Source organism: Berghia stephanieae, chromosome 2, assembly GCF_034508935.2.
Source record: "Berghia stephanieae isolate SIO BIC M18660-M18661 chromosome 2, UCSD_Bste_1.3, whole genome shotgun sequence".
Lineage (NCBI taxonomy): Eukaryota > Metazoa > Mollusca > Gastropoda > Nudibranchia > Aeolidiidae > Berghia > Berghia stephanieae.
In genome coordinates, this window is record NC_088361.1 from 30,714,581 (window position 1) to 30,735,951 (window position 21,371).

Below are 21,371 nucleotides of genomic sequence, written 5' to 3' on the forward strand. Positions count from 1 at the left end.
ACAGCAGCATGTAACATGTAGGACGTGACGTGACGCACGTTAGGCGATATTACCCCCCTCCCCCCAAAAAAAAATTCGGACAGAGACAACGCTGTTAACGGTGAGGTACTCATTTTACACCTGAGTACGTTGAGAGAATGTGAGTAAAGAGCTTTTTCCGAGGACTTGTCTAAACGCCGATCGGGGCTCCAACCCAGGACCTTCCGATCCGAAAGCGAGTGTCATACCACAAGACCACATAGCCCCACATTTATTATAGGCTCATAACCTAAATTGTTATAGTCTCGTTGTTGCAGTGGAAGTAGCCTTTATTCAACTGTTTACCAACCAACGCAAAACAATTTCCATTAAAGCAATAAACAAAAATAAATATAACGACTTCGAAAAAAAAGTACACAATCCTACCAGCCGACAACGTGCCAAATATACTTTTCTGCGTCTGCTTGGATTTTAAGTAATGTATTAATGTTTTCATCGATTTTGTTATTGGCCGAAGATAGGATTTGAGCCCAAAATGTTCCGTGTTGGATTTTTTTTTTTCGAAGCTGATATGTTCGTTTTTGTTAAATACAGTTTACAATCCAGAGCTTCTTGCAGCTCAGTATCACGTTGACTTCAGTTATAGAAATATTAAAGCTGTTATGTGGTGTTATCAGAGTTACAAATGTGTGCAAGTAAGTAAGCCGCAATGCTTCGTCTCAAAGTGATCAAAGTGGAACTTTCTTGCTCAATGTAAGAATAGGGGTCTCGATTGGTTGGCAGAGTACTCGCTTAAAAAATAAAGGGACCAGTATCGATGCCGAGTGTAGTCGATCTTTTTTCTGACGCCTGAAATACAGCCAGCAGTGTTTAGGTACCTGGGTCTGTTAAAGCTGACGGACTAGACAAGCTACCTATTCGAATAACAGAAAATAATGTAATTGTTATTGTCAATTTACTGTACATATCCAGGTGTATAAACTTCGGCTCTAATGTTCTGAAGGACCATTTTATAAGAAAAAAAATTATGAGTCGAAAGTGACTCCTAGGGTAACGGTGCAATGCGATTTACCAATAATATTGAACTCCAGGGTTTGTCATATAGACAAGAATAAAAATGACTGTCAATTTTCAAATAATTTGAATAACAACACAAAATAATGCATTGGAAAAAGTTTTAACTCAAATACTCAATGGGTTTTCACCAATTTATGAGAAAAAAAAAACATTAGCGGTGTTGTCAATGATATTTTGTTATTAACATAATAAAATTAACTGCATTTGCCTGGCTGGATTGTGAATTTACTTGGGATTATAAAGCGCAGTCTAATTCCCCCAAAATTACTCAGTGACAGCCTCTACTCCTATTTAACCCTTTAAAAGCGGTGCTCAATTTTATTCCTACAGATTTTGCATTTTTCACCAAGGAAGCCGTGTCAGCGATGCGAGTTGGGCTTTATTGAAGACTGAGGTGTACTGCTGTTATTGCTTTCTTGGTACACGTGTCGTGTTTGCAGTCGATACCAGACAAACTGGTGGGGGGGGGGGGGGATATGAAATAAACAATACAAAATCCTATGGTTATAAGGTTTCATAATACCTTGGCTTTTGTACCCTTCATGAAATATTCATTTGAGAAATTAGTTGAACCGAACTGCTCGTATGATAGTTTTCGACTACTGTCGATATTTCTGCTGATGCCTTCCAAGTCAATGATGTGTTGAAGACAGATTATGTGTGGTCTCATCACTAATACAGTGTCTGTGAACATTCATTTATGTTTTAACACTTAACCTGACTTTGTTCTATAGATAGTCGCTCAAAAACCCATTAAAAAGATAATTCTAAAAGCATTTTTGCAGTTCTCTCTCTCTCTCTCTCTCTCTCTCTCTCTCTCTCTCTCTCTCTATATATATATATATATATATATATATATATATATATATATATATATATATATATATATATAGCCATTCCATCGTCTGAAACAAATTTGTACGCAAGAAATATTGTTTAAAAGGTGAGATAATAGATATAATTCGCTCGCGCTCCATAATTTTCGAGCACTCTATTATTATGATCCTTGTATATCAATTTCACCCTCATTGACTCTCTCTCTCTCTCTCTCTCTCTCTCTCTCTCTCTCTCTCTCTCTCTCCCTTTTCATTCTCCCTCTATCTATCTCTCTCCCTCTCCCTCTATCTCTCTCTCTCTATATCTATCTATCTCTGGTTCTCTCTCTTTCTCTCCCTTGCTCTATGACTAGTTTGCAATGTAGAGATGCAGGATCGTATTTTCTGATGAAGTGAGATTTTTATTTAGATGATGTAGCTCAAGAGAAACTTTGGCAAATTATAAAGCCATTCTCTGTGATACCCTTGCACTGCGCCGAAAAATACAATTTATTCTACCCCTTCAAAAAAATATTAACGCATAATGATATTAAGGTTGCAAAAAAAAATTTTGACTGAAATATGGTAGACCAGTTATATCATTTCAATGTTTTTAAATCACGAAGTAGGAATCGTTTGAAGGGTTGATAAAGATTTCTTCATCATTTGCAATAATTTTTTTACAACTGTGCACTCCCAAGTTCGTGCACCGATTTCCTGTTTGAAAAGATCTGAGATACCGCCTAAGTACATGTTAAACATACAAATAGGTCAGGCTTAGTTAGTATTTCTCACAATATTTTGACAGATTAATAAAGAGATTGCACCGCAAAACCTGACGGCAAGATGCATTTTTAAATTATCTGTGTTAAAATTGTATTGTGCGTGATGCTCAGGATCTGTGGGCTGTTTACTCCGGGTGATAGGCAAGCACGTAAGGTGGCTGTAGGCCTTTGGTTCACAGACAACGGGTGATGTCGGGGTGAAAAATATATCTTATTTAAATTTTTGAGTCAAAATAAAACAACTTAAATGTTTATTCGACTCGTTTTAATAAACTAGATATACGATAACTGACGTAATTTTCAAAAGTGTATGCACTGTATGTTGATTGAAGAGCTGAAGGCTCATACGATAAGATAATAGTAAAAAAAGGCATCCATGTCAATAGCTACAAGCGGTCACAGGGGAGACATCCATTGTTGTTAATGTGTATTTTAAAAAAGGCTAAGGCCACATATAAAATAAAATTACTGTATTATAAAGAGAAAATGTTGGAGGAATGATCATAACAACCTATTAGCCTTAGCTGGCGGATCGAAATTTCTTCTTTTTGCATCTTGTATACAAATTGAATTTTTTGTCTATACTTCATTTGCTGTTATGCCCGCATCAAAGCTTTAAACGTGGTTTTGCTTGGATTTTGTAAAGCGCCCAGAGCTTGTTGTGATGGAGTGAAATTGGTCATAAATAAATAATTGATATAGATAACATTATTTGTATTTATCAAATCAGAATCAAACAGCAATAGAAACATCTGCCATTGGCCTCATGCAATTTTAATTCTTTGACGGATAATAATATAAAGAGATATTCTGCAGGGCAAACGATATGTATCTCGTTAAATCTTTCGGTTAAAGTAAACAGATCCAGCTTTCTTTTCTTGTTTTCAGTCTATCATTACCCCCCCCCCCCCCCCCCCCCCCCCAGCTCCCACCCTTGATGACATTCAGTATAGAAACAGTTGAAAAAAAAACTTCATAAAGTTAATGTAGAATTACAAGAGGAAATACTATTTGACTGAAGGAGGAGACAGGTTTTTAGTGACGAAAATTGCAGTTTTGAGAAAAACGCATTTAAAAGTCAAAGTAAACGAGTTTAGGGAAAAACTCTCCTCTCGCTCTCTGATTGGATTGTGACCACATGACATAATTAAGAACAAAGTGATTGGTTGTTGAAGATAGAGGAGAGTTTTTACTTTTCATTGATATGTTTTTGCCTTTACTTAGTTATAACGACTATTTGATATTCTTTCATGAAATCAGTCCACTGAAACTAAAAATGGTCAGGATTTAACCATACTATGGGTCACAAAATACGTTATTTTGAGTTGGAAAAAAACAGAAGATGAAGTTCTCATGCAATTTTTTATGCAGACAAATGGTCACATGACAACATCCCACCAAAATCTAATTTTAGCAAACTGGGTCAAAATTCATCATTTTTAATGTCGCTCCCCCCCCCCCCCCCCTTAATCTAACATTAAATAAATTAATCAGTCAATCAGTCAACGCATCAATCCTTGGTTTTGCTGCACCATATGAAATATTCAACATTTTTATTGCTGAAGTTAGTTGAATAACACGAACAATAAGATAACAGTTTGGGTTTTTTTAAAGGCATTCATGTGAATAGCTTGTCAGGCATAGCAACAAGAGGTCATACGACCATAAGGTGGCAGCACAAATTCAAGGAAGCCATAATATAAATAAAAAGAAATCACATATGTAGTTTTGATCGTCTGCAACGTTCTCTACTTCTACCCCTCATCATATCCCTTTGTTATTTGATTAATGTTCTTTGTTTTCAACTGATTTCGAGATCAAAATGACCCAACCTGCGATAGCGTGACCTGGAAGGAAAGAATTAAATTTAAAGGAAATTGTCCTTGCTGGGCGAAAATTAGAGAAAATCGAAAGGCGACATAAAAAATTATGTTCAGTCTGCCCTGCGATGGGTTGTTCGGTTTATGATCAAGTTATATGTGATCTCTCGTCTCAAGACGGCGCATCTATGTGGTCTTGTGGCATGACACTCCTCTTCAGACCGGAAGGTCCAGGGTTTAAGTCCACTCTGAGCGAGCGGCTCTTGAAACTTAGATTTTACCCATAACCTGTGAAATGTGACCTATATAACTGACGTAATTTGAGGAGAGGCATGCATTTTATATCTTAACCATCAACATATTTATAAATTCTGATCATTGCTAAAAAACAAAATTACGCCATTCCGCACGACATCATAATATCCCGTCGCCTAAGCATTCCATGAAGGAATATAGATAATCCATCAAACAGGATGTCTGATGTCAACAAGAATCGCCCATGTTGTCCAAGTGAGCAAACTTAGGGTTAATAATCTTGCCCAAGGAAAGAAACGAAAGTGCCTGAAGCGGGACTCGAACCGTGCAATGCCTTAATCACTCGGCCACTTCCTTTCCAAAGCTCAGGTTTATACAGAATGAATGAAATTTTCGTCATTCAGCTCTTTTTAACTCATTTTAGACCGCCAGTTAGGTAATACGTTGTCATTAAATTCTCCCAACCATCGGTTAAGGTTACACAATAATGTTGTGTGTTGATTCACTTGATCTGGAGGGCAGATTTTGTGAATATCTTAATAAACGCATACAACCAATGCAAGAGGAGGGGCTAAGGTCAAAGCGACATAGCAATAAAAGATTTGGTGACCTCTACCAATCCCTGAAGGTTTACACAGACGTCAAGAAGACGAGAACTTCTGAAAAGGTCATACACAGTCCTGAGTGACTGTAAACCGGCTGAAGTCTAGACAATCATGCACAACCTTACTCGGCCTGGATAAACAATGTGAAAAGAGAAATCAAAGAAACAAAATTGCAAAGACTTGAGTGTATTGTCTGTCAGTATTGCCTCTTTGATTATTCATATCTGTCAGCACTCCTCAATCTGGCAATAGACCGGAATGACACATGTATAGATAGACGGAAGGTGACGTCACTCAGGTCATTGTTAATGTTTTTAGCCAGCCATTTTTATGAGTAATTGAATTCAACAGTCTGATGTCACGTCTCCCAGCAACGGCGAGCAGCGTGGTTCTAAACAAAGAAAACAGGTACTTTTTATTCTTCATACTGGCTAGAACTTTTCATAATATTTCATGTGATCAGAATGTATAAAAGTCAAAACATGATTATTTTTATAATGTTTTTCTCCTCTGGATACACTTTTATGCTCGTCGGAGAAATATTTCATAAGGGCGTCCGCATTGTTCCGATTGTTTAGAACCAGTTACTAAGTTACTATGCGTCATTACGAGGGAAGTGACGTCATGACTGTTGAAGGATATTCTCACCAAACTGTATTAATCACGACTATAGATAGTGTGTGCTTGATTAAGCTCACAGTGTTGCCATTCTGCCACAAAACGATGTATAACCTGAAACGTTTTATAGTCTGGCTAATATTACAAATAAGCGCGGATGTCCAAAAAAAAATATTAAAGAGCTGAGTGACGTCAACTTCATTCTATCCATAAACTTTCAAGGTTACACATAGTTTTGTATGTTGATACGTTATTTCCGCCTGGCCAATGTTGTGAACTATTTTGCTAAGCGCAAAGTATCAATAGAAAATTTAGACCTGAAGACAAAATAACGACAATTCACCCTTTTTAATAAATTGAGGTTTAGAGTTTTCAACGAAGGCATTTATGTGTATGGCTCCGTGGCATAGCAGTACAGTATATGTCTCGTCATGGTATGCTTTATTGAGGAAAATGACCATAACTTTTGTTTACAGTTCGAGAGACTATAATTTCTAATCAGTGTGATCTTCTTGTTGTTCCTAAAAGCAACTTATCAGAAAAGAAGGTCTATACACTTCACTTTCACGATGAAGTTCGAGCAGAGCCGATCCATTTCAGACTAAATGTTTAATTCTTCTTCATGTTCCCCGTAGCCTTCCCTTGATATTCTGTCCTGAAGGTTCCAGTCCAATACTTTCTTTGTTATAGTTGAGTTATTCTCTCTAAGGGTGTGCCCAATCCACCTCCATCGTCTTCTTCCTATTTCCTCTCCCACTGGTTTCTACTGTGGTTTTTTTTTCCATACTTCTTCGTTCTTAATTCTATCCATCCATTTTATTCTGGCAGAATGGTGACTCATAAAAAATAGTCCAATTTTAGTAGAAAATGAAAACGTGATCCGAGTGACAGAGCAGGTTATTTTATGAGGCATCTCCGTCATTTATAGCCAATTACAATTGTTCTCTTTATCTCTCTCTCTCTCTCTCTCTCTCTCTCTCTCTCTCTCTCTCTCTCTCTCTCTCTCTCTCTCTCTCTCTCTCCCTCTATGACTCTTTCTTTCATTTTCTTTCTCTCTTCTTCTTCTTCGTCTTCTTCTCATTCTTCTTCCCTCTCCCTTTTTCTCTCTCCCCTCTTTCACTTTATATATGCACTATATATACACATATATATATATATATATATATATATATATATATATATATATATATATATATCAATCTCTCTAAATATTTATATATCTATGTATCTATCTCTCCCTCTCTCTCTCTCTCTCTCTCTCTCTCTCTCTCTCTCTCTCTCTCTCACTCTCTCCCTCTCCCTATCTCTTATTGACTGTTATCAAGCTTACTGCCATCTCCACCCATTCTTTCCAAATATCATATCATCAACTAATATCCTTTTTAGAATATCTAGTCTCAACATTTACATTCATGAAAAAATCTCGATCTTCACATACGTCACATCGGAATATGAAAATTTCGTTCATTAAGTACCAAAAAACATCTTGCCGAAGGTATTGTATGTATCATTTGCATCTTATTTGCATTTTTATTTTCTTGATACCTACTTTAAACTCCACCATTATGTCCTATGTTATATCTGTATCCATGGTAACCATTACTGTGGAAGTAATATATTATGTTGACTTCAAGAATATGGATGGAGGTATATTTTTCATAAAGATACACCCGTCGTCCGATATTTTATAGAGATAAAAGATGTCAGATTATTTAATTGATGCTTTTGTGTACCGTCATATGGGGTGACTTTGCCTCAAGGGGTGACTTTGCCTCTAAAGATTTGAATAAATTAGATTATTTTTTAGTATTTTGACAGTTATTTATTTTGATTAAAACGCAAGTCCTCTCGCAAGGGAAATAACTACAACAAGCCCGAGACTTCTCAAAATGCTCCAAATCGACAGAGGCAAAGTAACCCCATCTGGCGGTATGTGACTCACCGCCTCAAAATGCTTTTATGTCGGGGTGATTTAGATGCTAAAAGTTGAATTCATTAATTGCTATGCGTTTAAGTAAAATATTGACGACATACGCAACCCAGATATAATGTACCGACACACATAAATATACTGAACGATTATAGTCTGATTGGTATTATTTAGTGAGAACGAGTCAGTAAAATGTCTATAAATGATAACAAAAAGCTGAGTGACGTCAAGTTCGTTCCTTCTACAGGTTTGAAAATAAGAAACTTGCTATTCTTTAAATATTTCTTGTGGGGGTGTAATGAGGAAAATGAATAAATTTTCTAAAGTTAATTTCACATTTCAGGAGACTGTGACTTAAAATCCATTTTTAAACGCCTGTATTACCCGGATATGATACTATTTTGTCACGATGAGTCACAAATCTTTGGAGACAATAATCGTACCATGATAATACCCTTCAACAGTGGTAATGTCACTTCCCTCGTAATGACGAATAGTAACTTAGTAACTGGCTCTAAACTATCCGAACAATGGCGGACGCCCCTGTGAAATATTTCTCTGATGAGCATAAAAGCGTATCCAAAGGAAAAAAAAAACATTATAAATCTGATCATGTTTTGACTTTTACACATTCTGATCACAAGACATATGAAACGTTCTAGCCAGCATGAAGAATAAAAAGTACCGATTTTCTCTGTTTAGAACCACGATGGCCGCCGTTGCTGGGCGACGTGACATCAGACTATTGAATCCAAATGAAAATGGCTAGGTTTATGTCAAAATTCATAACAGGGATGGTGATAATTTCATATTCTCAACGCGCTTTACAAGACGTGCCAAGTGCACAGCATCACCATGCTACCTATAGAAAGAATGAAGATGACTTTACTCAGGTCTTATTGGGTTTTTTTTGCCATCCACGTTTATGAGTAATTCTCACTAAACTGTATTAACCAGACTATAAACGACCAAGTGTGTTGGTCCGTTATATTTCCAGATGGCAATGTTGTGAGTTTCTTAGACAAGCACACACTGTCTAGAGATAGTTCGAAGATGACGTCACTCAGGCCTTTGTTATTGTTTTTGCCATCCGCGTTTGTGAGTTGTTCTCACTAAACTGTATTAACCAGACTATAGAAGTTCATAATTACACAGAGTTTGTGTGTAGGTCCGTTATACTTCCGGATGGCAATGTTGTGAACTCCTTGGCCAAGCGCATTCTATCTATAAGGCGCTACAGAAATTTTTTCGACAATGAAAACGCTAATAACGATCGATTAGAGTATGGTAAGAGAAAGTGATTTGAAGATCCCTTTCCAAGAACTCAACTTTATATCATCCATAGCGGAACTTGATCCAAGGACCTTCGGATGTCAAACCACAGAACCACAAAGCTCCACAGTGAAACCAAAGCAACTCAGGCTTCACTGACGTTCGAGTGGCATCGCTCTCTTGTTGAAAATGACAAGGTCTTAACTCCAGTGAACTAACATAATGCCTTTTCAATTTTTCTCTAGAAAACGTTTTTCACAAGCGTCGATGGATTAAAACGAATTATGTTCAACTTAATCGAACAAGGACCCGTGCACTGTACAAATTGAACACCTTTGTTTCCAAATGACATGCAAAGGGAATGAATGAAGCATTGAGCATAACCAATCAGCGGAAATGCGCTCTATAAGTGATATTGTTTATCATTTTAACTGCCCATTGTGGTGATCTATTTTGTATTAATGATCAAATGGGTAACACGGAATTGTACGTTGTGGACTTGAAGGATTACTTTTTTTTTAATTTTGTCTACGTATGTATGTGACATTGGGGAGTCATATCTCATCAAGATGATACAGAAATTAAAAATTGCCTTTTTTGGACATATGAAGAGACATGACACCTTTGAAAAATATTTTCTAGAAGATATTGTGGAGGGAAAAAGAGGGAGAGGAAGACCAAGAAGAAAACGATCACAAGACATCAGCGAATGGATGAATACGCCAATGACTGAATGTGGAAGAATGCGTAGGACAGAAGCTTGTTTTGGTTGGCAGTTGGGGAGGTCACGTCCAGGAGGGATAAGCCATGATGATGATGTTGATGATGTGCGTGTCGATGTATGGAATTCCTTTGAGCACCATATCTACAGTTGCATTACGGAATAAGATGCAATAAATTTCCCTAAATTTTGAAGAGAAAAAGGCGGTGGTAAAGAGAAACGGTTTTTATATCTTGATTCTTGACCTTGGAACCAATTCATTCTTCTCAACCCTCGGCAAATGAAAGCAATAGAGAGTTTTCTTCTGGTTCAAGATCTCACATTGCCTTGAGTAGGTTGGATAGAATTGACATTCCGCTAGGGCTAAAAGCCTTACTGGCACCATGGAATGGCTGACACCGCCTGGACCGGCAACACTTGACAAGGGTTGATTGAATTTGTTAGGCCGTGACAATCGCGACACTATGTTGCCTGTTGCTAAACTGGCAAAATGCCTCATCATTTTGATACCAAAAAATAAGTTTAAGATAAAGCTGAAATCAAATTTGTCAGAAAGTTTAAAATCTGAGATTTGGGTGTTTTTTTCGTTGGAAGTTTCAATTTGCCACAAGTTTTAACACTTTTGACAAGTTAGGGGGCTCTTTTATCATGATGGTATTTGGAGTGCTGAATGTTTTCTGGCCAAAACGAAGAAAAGTGTTTTGTCTGTGTATGACGCATGATGGTGAATGGATGGCTTCAGGCTATACCGTCTGAGGAATTAGGCTGGTGCTTATTACTCGGATAATGGCTATAATACATTGGTTCTACTTTCGGTTTGAGGTAGCCTTTGTGAGTGGATTACTAAAGATAGCAACTATACATCAGAATTGCAATGCCAGTTATATTTCCGAGTTTTCCGATGCTGAATTAAGGAATCTTACTGTTCATATAGTAGAGCAGTCGCCTATCAAGCAAAGATATTCCGTCACATGCGCTGTGAGCCATTTGTCCAGCCAGCTTAGAAAATACTTTGCAATAGACCAACCTCCAACTCAAAAGACAACAAGCAATTATATTAACTATTGAATGCCACAGAAAACAGGTTCTATAATCTCAAAGTCAGGGGATTTGTCAGGGTTACGCAAGCCAAGCCGTATAATTGAATTCTAAAATCTTTTTCTGTATTGATGTTTTGTTGTTTGTTTGTTTTTTATTATGTTCCAGTCTAGGAGAACGTAACAAATGGTACATTGACCTTTTGTTATGTAATCTTTAAAAGAGTGTAGTCTACGTTTGTCTGCCGGTGGTATATTTCGGTATTTCGACTCCTCTGTCCCGCCGGCTGTGATCGAGTTGATTATCATTGTTATTGGAATGATTCTGGCCAAAAATATTTTCAAACAAACCAACGTGTGACACAAATCACTTATTATTGCTGGCTATAGAAATTAGGATATGCTCCAATTCTTTCGAGGTCATGAGTCATAATTATTCGGCTAGTGATAAGTGAAGCACCAAATCATTCAGACATATTGTCAGAATGAAAAAGAAAAAGAAAAGTGAATTTTAATATACGTCAAAATATCACAATAAGGAAAATAATCTAAAGCGCACAGCGCGATAAGGGTTGAACTCGGTAGATTTTTGGTACGAATCAAAGTCCAGTGCCGTTAGGCTATGCCGGTTATTGTAAATTTTAAAAGGTTTCAGTTAAATCATTTTGCAAATTATTCAAGTGGTTGGTGTATACAATACTTTTTGCTGTAAAGTCAGTTTCATAATTTATTTGTAGTTAAGACGGCAATCTCGAGCACTATCAATGGCTCAGTTATTTACCGTTTTCTTTCTGCCAATGGTGTTTTAAGCAAACCTACTTGACCCCATGTTTTACCAGGTTTTGGCTACTGGTGTCAAAAGCGAATAAGTTCTTGTCGTTTCTGTGAAAAAAAAGGCTGTCGGAGTGTGGAGAGAGAGTGCGTGAAAGAGAGATGGTGAGTGGAATTTACCAGTGATGTTGTATTCCTGTATAATGAGCGGAAAAACATACTGCGCATGCGTGGGGCACAAGGGGAGGTGACCCTAGGAATCGTCACCTTGAAGTCATTAATAATTCAAGAGGCGTCTATCGGAAAAGCCTGACCCAGAGCAAAGCCAATCAGATATTAAGTACTTTTTGTCCCCAAAGAACTTTAAAAGTATAGTGCATGTAATATTTTTCTCTTGAGACAAAATCATATTCTCGTCAGCCTCCGTCAAACGTTTTTAAAGCAAATGGACACATTTTCCTTGATTTTAAATGCTTTTGTTTATCATAATACTGTCATCGTCTTGAATATCACAATAATAATAATAATAATAATAATAATAATAATAATAATAATAATAATAATAATAATAATAATAATAATAATAATAATAATAATAATAATAATAATAACGAAAACGAAAACCGTAGATTGAAACTTGTATAAGAGCACCCCTTTTGCTGCAAAAGCCAGAAAATGATAATATTATCTAGGAAACAAATTATGGAGCAGGCATTGATGTTAGATAAAGATCTGAAAATGTTTTAATAAAATATTGTCAGACAAAGCAGAAAGAAAAATAGACGAAAAAAACAAACTCATTAAAATAAAAACAGCCTTTTGGTTATCTTGGAGGTCTGAGGTTCGATCCTCAATTTTTGCAAAGTCCCAGGTTTGAGAGTTTTTGCCATTTAAATTAAATCAATCGATATGTGAAGAACAAGTTTTTGGTCACATTTTAAAACATGTATGTTTTCAAAATACACGGCCGTTAACTGGTTAATAATGATTTGAAACTCAAAAGTGACTGAAGGTTTGTGTTGACTCAGATGAAATGGTGTTTCAAGTTAAAAGAATCAAAAATACGTTAAATAATACTTGAACTGATTGTATTATTTTGATAAGTCGTGTGTGTGTGTGTGTGTGTGTGTGTGTGTGTGTGTGTGTGTGTGTGTGGATAAGAGAGAGAGATAGAGGGTGGTAAAAATGGGGGGGGGGGGGAGGACACAGAGAGGAATGCTATTATTGATGTTATGCGTTTAGATAAAATACTGACATCATCAGACTATAAACGTATAAAGTTACACATAGTTGTGTGTATTGGTCCGTTAATTCTGGCCGGCGGATTTCACCCAAACGCACAGCATCTATATGAATCAGACAATAAACATTAAAGGACATTAATCTGGCTGGTGGATTTTTAGAGTAGTTTACCTAAACCCACAGCATCAATATCTAAGTGAGACCAAATCACTCAACTCAATGTCCAAAACCAATAACAAAGAGCTGAGTTAGGTCGATTTCGATCCTATAGATAGTGTGCGAGTGACGTCAACTTCATTCTATCCATTATACAATGTATTGTAGGAGAAGACAGCGGACAGAGTGAGTAGAGTTTGATCTATGTTTGTAATAAGTGTCAGATTTCAACGCAGCAAAACATAATGCTGTACTCTTTACACTCATTTTCTCACCGCACCCAGGTTTGACATGAATACCTGGTAGACGGTAACCGCGTTTTCTCTGTCAGACTAAATTTGAATTTGTAAAAGCTCCATATAATATACGTGATGTGTAAGCTTGCTACTCTTTGTAAAGCGCTTGAAGCATATTAAGTGGATAATTCTCTAAATAAAAGCTATTTTTTTTTAAATATCACCTACCGTCCCGAGCCGATATTATGAGAGATAAACATTTAGGCTAAAATTTTGAAATACTATTTCAATAAACATGCACTATTGAGTGAATGAATGTAACCTCTCAAACTCAAAATCAAACTGCCTGAGTCTCAAATTTTAAAATTCTAGCCGTTTTTACTTTAAATTGGTAGTTGAGGAATCTGGTTCAAATCGACATAATTCCCAACGACGGCAGTTGATCAAATAATAGAATATGCTTGATTGCGTGTGCGTGCGTGCATTTGAGTTGGTGAGAGAGAAAAAAGAAGAGAGAGAGAGAGGGCGGGGGAGGAGAGTGAAAGAGAGCGTGGGCGGGAGGGAGGAAATAAAGCACTGAGTTTTTTTAATTTATTACTATTTTTTTTTTCTTTCATGTTGTACAAACAGAAGATAATTTTCACTTCTTTGGACCACAAATATTTTTTGTAATTCCCATTATTCATCTTAAGGGCTAACGCATACCGGAGACTACTGACTCCGACGGCTCGGCACTGCCGTCCTTCCCGTCTTCGGGATAAAGACGACGGGCACGGACAAAATATGGGAGAGCCGCTAGACCTACCCATACCATGCTCAAAACAAAAAAAAAAAAACGGCAGATGACGTCGTCTGCTTGGTATGGGTAAGTCTAGTGGCTCTTCTCTTTATTCTTAGTATTCTGTCCGTGCCTGACATCTTTATCCGAAAGACGGCAGAGGACGACAGTGCCGGGTTGTCGGAATCATTCTCCGGTGTGGGTTAGCCCTAAAGGTCATTTTTCTTTTTGATCTTTCTCGAGAAATGATCGAAGAGAACAATAGTGGCGAAGGTTCTTGCTAAAGGAAAATATAAAAGTGACAAATCTGGAGGTATTTTTTAATCGAGCTTTTATATAGAGCAATATCAACTTATCGTGTTCAGAGCGCTTTACAAGGGGTCCATGGCCAACACCAACACTTTACATGTAGGACGGGGCATGATGCCCGTTAGGCGACATTACAATGTTTTCGTATTGCAATAACGCTGTTACCGGCCGTGTACTCATTTTATACCTAAGAACGGTAAGAGAATGTGAGTAAAGAGTCTTTTCCAAGGACTCAACTATGTGCCGAGCGAGACTCGAACCCAAGACAATCCGATCCGAAAGCGAGTGTCATACCACAAGACCACATATCAGGACAAGTTATCAGGAGGTCTGAGGTTTTATTCCTAGTCCTAGGGATGTTTGTGGGGTTTTTTTCGAGTATTTTTCTATCAGCTTTGTCCAACACTGTTTCTTCTTACCTTTTCAGATCTTTGCCCAAGGAAAACAAAAAGATGCTTAGACCAAGGATCGAACCCGTAGGGTAAAATCCACCTCATTCTACTCCCACTTGATGACATTTTGATTTTGAATTTACGCTAAAGGAGACGATTTTAAAAAATACGAATAAAAAAAAAACCGAACAATGCTTAAAGAGCCATCTTCTTTCAGAATTGCACTTAATCACCGCACGCACGGAATAAAATGAAATAAGCCTCATTCGTCAGGCCCTTGGGGCTTTGTTAATTCTATTAAAGATTTTTCCTGGTTAAAAAAGAACTCGATATAGAGACATTATCAAAGAAAACTGGGAAAAACAACTGCTACAACATGATTTTAAGCTGTTCAAGGGTATGGGAAAGGCAATCTGCTGTACAATGAAAAAACACATATTTTTAGATTTTGGCCAAAAAACTTTAAATTAATAAATCTAATTTTAAAAACATCTCAAACCTAAAATTTGTGGAGATGCCTGGTGCTTGAGGATTTATTCAATTTTTGGTATGTTTGGTGTTCATGATCACTTAATCTATCGATAATATGAAATAAAACACTTCTTCCTAAATTGAATAAAGGTGTTTTCCGCCCCTCCCCCACTCCCTCCCCCCCCCCCCCCTTCTGTACTAATCTTTCTCTATCTTTATTAGTGCGCTGAGACACACTTGATGGAATTATCAAATATCTTTCGAAAAAATAACAAGCTACATTAATGCTTATGTATTAAAAAGAGTCCTTCTTAGCCAACGGACCCGGAGTTTATAGCGTTAAATGGATAGTGAGAGTTAATTGCTACCCTTGTGTCGGGACGCCAGCTTGTCATAATTTTTACTAGTGATTACTTTCGCTACCTTTTTCTTTTTCCTTGAAGTTGCTATTTTCTTTTAAAATTGAACTTATTAAGAAGAAGAAGAGGGAAGAAGAAGAAGAAGAAGAAGAAGAAGAAGAAGAAGAAGAAGAAGAAGAAGAAGAAGAAGAAGAAGAAGAAGAAGAGAAGAAGAAGAAGAGAAGAAGAAAGAAGAAGAAGAAGAAGAAGAAGAAGAAGAAAAGAAGAAGAAGAAGAAGAAGAAGAAGAAGAAGAAGAAGAAGAAGAAGAAGAAGAAGAAGAAGAAAAGAAGAAGAAGAAGAAGAAGAAGAAGAAAGAAGAAGAAGAAGAAGAAGAGAAGAAGAAGAAGAAGAAGAAGAAGAAGAAAGAAGAAGAAAAGAAGAAGAAGAAGAAGAAGAAGAAGAAGAAGAAGAAGAAGAAGAAGAGAAGAAGAAGAAGAAGAAGAAGAAGAAGATGATGATGAAAACAACAACAACAATAAAAACAACAAGAATACAATAAAATTTGTCCCATACCATTAAATAGATTGGAGGCAATTGCCGGCAATAGCTTTCTTTCTTGGTCTCGTCATTAGAAACGCTGCTCATGTAGTGAAACCTTAGAATCGCTGTTTCCTAATTTCCTAGATGTGTGCGCGGAAATTTACAGAATGCGACCTGAAAACAAAACCACATGAATTTTAGCTGGTCACTTGTGCCATTTAGCAATTGAATATCGCTATCGCATTAAGATTTGAGGGCGAATACTCTGATACGTTGAACGCGTACTTATTTGAAGGTCTGATAACAAAAAGTTTTATGGGCTCATTATTGTAATTGAAATGTTACCATGAAACCAACGCAAAATAATGGTCATTCCAACAACGTTAGATCAAGCCTATAATTGCATTCGGTCATCAGGCCTGCAAGTATTTATACCTGGGTCTGATAGCATGTCTTGTTTGAATAAACGTTTTTGAACTTTAATGAAACGAATTGATCTGTGACCCACTGTTTTAATTCTGTAGTAAGTTGGAGTGAACTAGATAAAGAAAATTGTATTTTGGGGTTTGTCTATTTTCTCTTGTACTAGTTGAGAACCCGCAATATTTGCGGAGAAATACTGGCTATTGTGAACAGTACCTCGCCTATTTTACTTTATATATTATTGTATTATGGGCGTTAGCAAAATATATCGAAGCGAATCTTTTGAGCTATCAACTTTGATCGGTCCAGTAGGGCGGCCAAAGAATGAGTTTTTTGTTTGTTTTTTTCTTTCCTTTTTCTTTTTATTTTATTGACGACTCCCAAGGCAAAAGGTCAAATTAAGGACCGAGCATTACGCCCCAGCAGATTTTCTAAATATTCATTTTAGTCAGCGGGTGATAGAATTGTCCTTACTTTAAGAAAGGTTGGCAAGTTACTCGTATATCAATCTGTAAAAAAAATATTTTTATGATTTTTAAAATTGCCAGTAATTCTCTACTCGATGATAAAAAAAATTAATATTGGCTTTAAGGAACAATGCTAACCCCCAACCCTATTTTTTAAAAGAAGAGAATATTCTCTCTGCTTTGTCTGGCAAATGGAACACTACAGACGAATGAGATAATGTGGTAGTGGCGTTGTTATTAACAACGCCACTACCACATTTTTTCATTCGTCTGTAGTGTTCAATTCATCCTGTTTGTTGATAAAGGGTAAACCCGAAACGTCCATTTTATCTGTTTCCGTATACTAAATTGAAGTTTACATTCAATTTCACATTGTTCTTTTTTATTTATTCGAGCTTCGAGCAGCAACACTTAGGTCACAAATAACTTTGTATTAATGATTTGTTGGCCTCGTCGATTTTCAATAGATGTATAACAAAATGTACTTTTTTTACAAATCTGAAAACGCAAATTGCTGCTTGATATAATAATATAGTCTTGTTGTTAGAAAGAAATACTTTCATACCAACGAAATATACATATAGTATTCAATTAAAACAATGTGAAAACAAGCCTACAACTGAGTTCGGTTTTCAGACCTGCAAACATTAGAGATTGCCCGTACAATATTAAATTAAGATAAAATAATATACAAATAGGATGAATGACGATGACGTCGTTTACCTATTTATTATTGTTTTCCGACCGCCAGTTGATTTATCTTATCTCACTAAATTCTCTTTCTTGGATTTAAATCTATTAAGGCTACTACAAATAACATTGTGTGATGGTATGATTCAACTGGCGGACATAAATGAAATATTCTGTAGAAGATAAAGCCACCACCTTATGAAAATAAAAACGTATTTATGTTGAGGAGAGCGGAAAACACGAGACCTCTCCTTTGACATTTCTGATTCATTGCGTCCCATGGCATGACGAGAAATTGAATTTGTCACCACCAAGAGCGAAACAATAGATATGTCTGTGTCTAGGTCTGTGAGACATCGTGAAGCTGGATACAAAATTAGAGACCCAATGAGTAAACAAACAGGTTTTTTTAGATCAATAATAAGCATGGAGTCAGTTTCTGAAGCGCGAATCGGAGAGGTTGAAATTAGTTTCTATTTCTGTTTCTTTTTTTTTCCTTACTTCAATCGTAATGGGCTTTGTAGTCTGATCTTGTGTATGTAATAGTCCTTTAGAGCTAAAAACTCCATGGTGCCGTAGTGTATCCCGGTTTTTATAGCGTTAAACGAACAGTAGCATTTTGCTTGCTACGCTTTGGATAGAACGCTAGACTTTCATAAAGTACTTTCCGCCAGATCCAGACCATTTTACTCAATCACTCCTGGGTGAAGAGCAGGGTCAAAAAAAACCCATTGACTTCGCCCAGAATGGATCCAGGTCCCTTTGTGTGTGGAGAAAGTGCTCTACCTACTGAACTATCGGCACCCCCCCCCCCCCCCCCCCCCCCCCACTTGTTGTATTGGAAATACTCAGAAACAATGTTAAATCTAGTGCATTTATATTGCTCAATATCCACTAAACGCGCTCAGTGCGCTTTACAGGGGACTCCTAACCAACAGCAACACTTAACACGTAGGACGAGAATTTTTTTCCGACAGAGACAACGCTGTTAACGGTCAGGTCTTGATTTTAGACCTGAGTACGGAGAGGGAGTGTGAAGAAAGAGCCTTTCCAAGGACTCAATAATGCGTCGCTCAGCTGATCGGGTCTAGAACCCTGGACCTTCCGGCCGGTAAGCGATAGTCATACCACTAGATACATAGCCGCACAAATCAAAGCCATTATTGTTTTCGGTCATACATCAGTTCGGCAAATATCTCCGTGTAGGTACAAAGCAATAGATTAACCTTAGGTATGTAACGCTACGTCTCAAAGGCTTAATGAGTTGGAGGGATATTGATGATGAAATAGAATGTATAGTCATTAATAAAATAATAATAATAATAATAATAATAATAATAATAATAATAATAATAATAATAATAATAATAATAATAATAATAATAATAATGATGATGTTGATGATGATAAAAATAATAATAATGATAATAATAATAATAATAATAATAATAATAATAATAATAATAATAATAATAATAATAATAATAATAATAATAATAATAATAATAATAATAATAATAATAATAATAATAATAATAATAATAATAATAGTAATAATAATAATAACAAATCATTTGTATAGTGCGCAAATTCCATGAATTCATCCTCTAAGGCGTTTTACAATAAAACACGAATTCACAAAAGGAAAATAAAATTTTAAAAACTAGGTATCTAGATGCTACAGCATTAAAAGCTTAGTTTGAAAATGATTAAACTAAATTAAGTAAATGCTGTTTTAAAGAGTTCAGTCTTTAAATTGGACTTGAAAAGTAGTTTGAAACTTGAGATATTATGTTTATCTGATTTGTTGAGGAGAATGAATAAGAATATAGCGCATAAACCCAACATTCCATGTTTTTGATCTACTTTTCGTCATCCTCTTCATTCCGACACAATGTGTCTTATTTGCAGGTCTAATAACTCAAAATGTTATGGGCTCGTCATAATTATTGTGCTTTGTTTTCAAACATTCAAACTTTACATGTTGTTCGATGGGTGTGAAATACGTGGAAAAAATATTTTAAAATTGTCACTTCTTGTGAATTTACGAGCCAATAATTGAAATATTTGTTGTAATGAAAGTTATCGAGTTTTATATTATTGAATTAGATCTGCTCTTTTCTCTGTATATCTTAAAGTTGGGAGTTTTTATACTCTGGATTCTCTCCTCCTAGGATTGCATCGACGTTCACTTACTGACAGGTCTGATAACATAAATTATTTTGGTTTCAACATTGTAATGGAAATACTCTCAAACCAGCGTAAAATGTATTCCATTACAACAACAGTGAATTAGCCTATAAATTTAAATGTGTTCGGCTATCAGACTGGCAAATGTCTCAAATGTCGGCACGTAGGAAATAAATAACAATGTTAAATTGAATGTAAGCTTCAATTTAAAATACGAAAGCTGATAAACTGGACGTTTTGGATTTCCCCTTTATCAGCAAAACAGGATGAAGTTTCATTCGTCCATTCGTCCGGAAACGTCCATTTTATCTGTTTTCGTGTATTAAATTGAAGCTTATATTCAATTTCACATTGTTATCTATTACTTCGAACTTCGAGCAGCACCATTTACAGCATGTCGGAAAGAACCCTAAACCTTTCCATTAAAGGGCACAATGAAAATGAGTGATTAGTGATTACAATACGTTACTTGGTCACCTGAAAACGGGGTGAAATGGCGTCATGAAAATGCTTAATGATTTTTAATTTCCTTTAGTCTACGTCTACATATTAGCAGGTCTGATAACCGAACGCAATTATGGGCTTGTTTTACCATTGTTTTAATGCACAATGTTTGTATTAGTTTGAGAGTATTTCCATTACAACAATATGCCCATAACAATTTAGGTTATATCAGATCTGTAAATAATTATACGTCGGCTTCCGTCTACGGATTTTACTCCTGCTGTCCAAAAAAAAAGACCTTGCAACTATTGTTTTCATGTCAACTCTTTCTAAATCGAATGTAGAAAGAAAATGTAGTGTTTATCTTACATCTATGCAAGCAAGCCAGATTGTGGAATTGTAAACTAAACGTGTCTGGTTTTACTCATGTTAAGTTTTGTCTTGGATTTGGACTTCTTTAGATGCGCCCGAAGCAGATTCAGTTAACATCGCTCTGTATAGATAGTTCGAAGTTGACGTCACTCAGGTCGTTGTTATTGTTTTGTTTTTTTTTTTTTTTTTTTTTTTTTTTTTTTTTTTTTTTTTTTTTTTTTTTTTTTGCTATCCACGTTTATGAGTAATTCTCACCAAACTGTATTAACCAGACTAACTATAAACGACTATGGCAACACAAATGTTTGTGTGTTGGTCCGTTTTACTTCCGGATGGCAATGTTATGAGCTCCTTAGCCAAGCGCATACTATCTATAAAAAATTCGCGTTTTTTTTTATTTCAAAGGTAATAGATGCAGTAAAGTAATGTTAAAAGTCAGTTGTTGTTTTTTTTTTAATTGTTTGTCTGTTTATGATTAGTTTTTCGGGGGAGGGGGTTTATTTATTTATTTATTTATTGTTTGTTGTTTTTTTTCTCTAGTTTTGATGGTTTTTGTTTGTTAATTTGTATTGGCTCGGGGTTGTTTTATGGTTGTTGTGTTTTGTTTTGTTTTTTTTTAAAATTTGTTTTGTTTAT

The 21,371-nt window shown here is 36.1% G+C and overlaps 1 protein-coding gene across 2 annotated transcripts in view; it reads right to left on the bottom strand.

Moving 5' to 3' along the window:
- The window catches only part of LOC144964695 (putative G-protein coupled receptor No9), a 135,017-nt gene that overhangs the window by 112,988 nt on the left and 658 nt on the right, over positions 1 to 21,371 (bottom strand). Inside the window, exon 2 of one of the 2 annotated variants that reach the window (XM_078899222.1) lies at positions 16,183 to 16,323. The exons of the other annotated variant lie outside the window; for it this stretch is intronic. The gene's annotated coding sequence lies outside the window, so the exon portion shown is untranslated. The remainder of the gene's footprint in view (positions 1 to 16,182; positions 16,324 to 21,371) is intronic. 2 annotated transcript variants of the gene reach the window in all.